The sequence below is a fragment of the Theropithecus gelada genome, chromosome 19 (assembly GCF_003255815.1).
Source record: "Theropithecus gelada isolate Dixy chromosome 19, Tgel_1.0, whole genome shotgun sequence".
Taxonomy (NCBI): Eukaryota; Metazoa; Chordata; class Mammalia; order Primates; family Cercopithecidae; genus Theropithecus; species Theropithecus gelada.
The window spans coordinates 20,556,649-20,561,247 of record NC_037687.1 but is presented as its reverse complement, the minus strand read 5'-3'; positions in this window follow the sequence as shown (position 1 = coordinate 20,561,247).

The following is a 4,599-nucleotide window of genomic DNA, read 5'->3' as shown; positions in this document are numbered from 1 at the left end:
TTTTTTTTTTTTTTTTTTTTTTTTTTTTTTGAGATGGAGTCTCGCTGTGCTCCCAGGCTGGAGTGCAGTGGCGTGATCTCGGCTCACTGCAAGCTCCGCCTCCCGGGTTCACGCCATTCTCCCGCCTCAGCCTCCCAAGTAGCTGAGACTACAGGCACCCGCCACCACGGCCGGCTAGTTTTTTGTATTTTTAGTAGAGACGGGGTTTCACCATGTTAACCAGGATAGTCTTGTTCTCCTGACCTCGTGATCCACCCACCTCGGCCTCCCAAAGTGCTGGGATTACAGGCTTGAGCCACCGCGCCCGGCCCAGAACTCTGTTCTTTAAAGACCAAGATTACATTCTCAATTAGAAAACTGCAATTTGATTCCACCACATCCTGACTACTACCGTATAGTTTTCTCTATTCTTTCATTTTCCCCTCCCCATTCCTTTATTGTACATAAAGTAACTGGTATATGTGCACAAGCATATTGCATTTTTTTAAAACTAAACAGCCAATGGTATGTTTTGATTGACATCAAGTGGAGATGGGATGTGGAAAAATACTGATTCTGTGAAAATACCCCCTTTCTCCATTAGTGGCATGCTCATTCAGCTCTTATCTTTATATTCCAGTAAGTTATTTTGCTCTCACTGTTTTAACAAAGACACAACATAAAAATCCTTGCATACCTTGTTCAATTGAGGAATTTTAATGTTTTTCATTTATCATTGTAAAGCCAAGGACAATTTTTTAACTTTTTTGTATGTAGCTGATACATGTAGGGCAATCTGTCTTTAAGTAGGGATCAATTACTCTAAAACAAAAAAGAATCCTAGATAGTTTTCCCTTCAAGTCAAGCATCTTGTTGTTTAAACAAACTTCTTGTTTAAAATGAAAAAAAAAAAAAAAAGAAATTAATTGCAGGAATTCAACAAATTATGCTGAAACATTTTGACAATATCTTTTTTTCTATTGTGGTAAATACACATAACATGAAATTTACTATTTTAACCACTTTTATGTGTGCAATTCAGTGGCATTAATTGCACTCACAATGTTGTGCAACCATCTTCACTTTCTGTTTCCAATACGTTTTCATAACTCCAAACAGAAAGTCTAAAACCATTAAGCAATAACTATTCATTTCCCCCTCTCACCAGCCTGTGGTAACCTCTGATCTACTTTTTCTCTATGAATATGACTTTTGTAAGTATTTCATGTCAGTAGCATTATGACAATATTTGCTCTTTTGTGTCTATCTTGTTTTACTTAGCATAGTGCTTTCAAGTTTCACCTATATGTAGGAAGTGTCAGAACTTTTTCTTTCCTGACTGAATAATATTTCACTGTAGTGTGTACTGTATTTTGTTTATTCATTCATCTGCTCATGTATATCTTTTGGCCATCATGAATAATGCTTTGGTGAACATTAGCATATTATTATATGTTCAATTCCCTATTTTCAATTCTTTTGGGTATATACATATGAGTTGAATTGTTGCGCAAGGGGTAATTTTTTGTTTAACTTTTTGGTGTACCGCTGAACTATTTTTAATTTATTTTTTCTTCTGTTGCTCATGCATTTCACGTCATATCTGAGAATCCAGCACCAAATCAAAGGTTTACCTTATGTTTTCTTCTAAACAGTTTACTGTTTTAGCTCTTATATTTAGGTTATTATGAAACAAGAATTAAAAGAAATTAAAGAATGTGTAAGCAGAAACTCAGTTGTATGTAAGAAAACCCAATTCCCCCTGAGAAAGAGAAAGAGCTGGAGTCCTTTGAAAATTAACTGCCTGTTTTTGTGTGGCTTGTGAGCCTTCTCTCCCTTTCCCAGGCATTGCGAAGACCCTGTTTCTCTAGCTGTGCAGCTGCAAGGTCGCTAGACAGATAAACTCAAGTCATAAAACATGTTTTTCCTTGAAAAGTAAGAAATGATGTAATGCATGTCTTAATTAAATAATTGTCTTTGTTTCTTGCTTCTGTAATATGCTTCCCCCAGCACAAATCTCCCCCAACCCACGAAATACTTAAAAGGTAACTTGACTCTTTGTTCAGGGCTCAGTCCTTTGGATGTTAATCCGACTGGGTCAGTGCACCTAAATAATAAATATCCTCCTCAACCTCATTGGTCTCTCTGATTCCTTATCAATCCTGCAATATTTCAGCCATTTTGAATTAATTTTTGTATGTGGTTTAAGGTAGTCTATAAATTCATTTTTTTCATGTGGAAATTCAGTTGACCCAGCATCATTTGTTGGAGACTTTTTTTTCTCCCAGTGAATGGATTTGACAACTTTGTCAAAAACCAGTTGGCCATGGGTAGTTTATTTTAGGGATGTCAGTTGTATTCCATTCGTTTATATGTCTATACGTATGCTATGACCACATTGTTTTGATAACTGTAGCTTTCTAATTAGAAACTTAGTAATTTTGAGATTGGAAATTGTGAGTCCTCTGACTGTTTTTCTTTTTAAAAATTATCTTGGCTACCCAGGGCCCCTTATAATTCCACGTGACTTTGAGGATCAGTTTTTTATTTCTGCAAAAATGTTGATGAGTTTTTGTAGGAATTGTGTTTAATCTGTAGGTTATTTTGAATGGTATTGTCATCTTAACAATCTGAAATCTTCCAAACCATGAGCATGAGATTCTATTTCATTTATTTATGCCTTCTTTAGTACTTTTCAGTAATGTTTTGTAGTTTTCAGTATACAAGTATTACACCTTCTTGGTTAAATTTATTTCTAGGTATTTTATTCTTTTAGATGCTGCCGTAAATAGAATTGTTTTCTTAACTTCCTCTTCAGATTGTCTTTGCAAATGTGAGACACAAATGATTTTTGTGTGTTGAGCTTGTACCCGGAAACTTTACTGAATGTTTATTAGCTATAGTATCTTTCTTGTTGATTCTTTATGATATTCTATCTTTAGGACTATCTCACCTGTAAGTATATATAGTTTTACTTCTTCCTTTACAATGGATGTCTTTATTTCTGTTTCTTGTTTAATTGCTTGGGTAGAATGTCCAATACAATGTTAAATAGCACTGGTGAAAGTGGGTATCTTTGTCTTCTTCCTGATGTTCAGAGGAAAACTTTCTTTCATGAGTGACTATAATGTAAGCTGTGGATTCTTCACTAATGCTCTTTTCACGTTGAGGAAACTGTATTCCTTGTTTTCTTCGTTATCATAAATGGAAGTTGGATTTTTTCAAATACCTTTCCTGCAGCAATTTAGATTATACTGTGTTTTTTCCCTTTACTTTATTAATGTGGTATTTTACTTGATTTTCTTATGTTGACCCAGACTAGAATTTCTAAGATAAGCCCCATTTGGCCATGATGTACAATCCTCTTAACGTACTAATAGATACATACATCTTTCTTGTATTTTTGTTTGTATGTGTGTATCCATATGTGTAGTTTTATATCTCTATCTTCAGGGGATACTGCTCTGTAATTTTTTCTTGTCATGTCTTTATTTGGCTAATATATTCAGGATAATAATGCTGGCATATTAGAATACAATAGAAAATATTCCCTCCTCTTCTATGTTTGGGAAGAATTTGAGAAGTATTGGTTTCAATTCTTCTTTAAATTCTAGGTAGAATTCACCTATGAAGGTCTGCCTTCATTGACTTTTTCTGTTGGCAGCTTTTGATGAATGATTCACTCTCTTACTTGTTACATATATTTTGAGATTTTCCAGTTTTTCCTGAGTCAGCGTAGACAATTTTTATGTTTCTGGAAATTTGTTTGTTTCATCAGGGTTATCTAATTTGTTGACTTATAATTGTTCATAATATTCTCTTTTAATTCTTTTTGTTTCTTTAAGGATTATAAATCATATCTGCATTTTTATTTCTCTTTAGTTATTTCTGTCATCTCCCTTTTTGTTGTTGCCAGTGTGGCTAAATATTTGTCAATTTTTCCAATTTTTTCAATGAGTCAACATTTGATTTTTAAATTCTGTCTATTGTTTTTCTGTTCTCTCCTTTATTTTAGTCTTCATTATTTTATTTCTATCTGTATTTTATTTCTAATCTTTATTATGTCCTTTCTTCTATTAGCTTTTGGTTTAGTTACTCTATTTCTAATTACTCCAGGTATAAAGTTAGGTTATTGACTGGACGTCTTTCTTTTTTTTTTACTGTAGGCATTTAAAGGAAGTATGTTGTTTAGTTTCCACCATATTTGTAAATCTTCAAGTATGGACTAGACTCAAACAGCCCCTTTCCCTATCCCAATCACATCTATTAATGTACTAATTAATTTATTTAACTAACTAGTATTTTGATTTATGAGAATATTAGGAGTTTTATGTGCACATAATACATATACTTATTTGTCAAACAAATGTATTTATTGGCAGTTGCTTACATGGTGCTAGAGCTGCAACTATGAGTAAAATAAAATACTCTTGTTCACAGAGCAAACATACTAGTTGCAGATTCACTCCCAAGTATTTATTGAGCACTTTTAAGTGCCTAGAACAAAGCAAGTGATAAAGAAGCACCTCTTTACTTTTATTTGTTGAATGGTAGAGATAAGTATAGAGGAGGGCACTCAATCCAGGCTGGGGAGGAGGGAGGCTAGGTTGGCAGGATGTA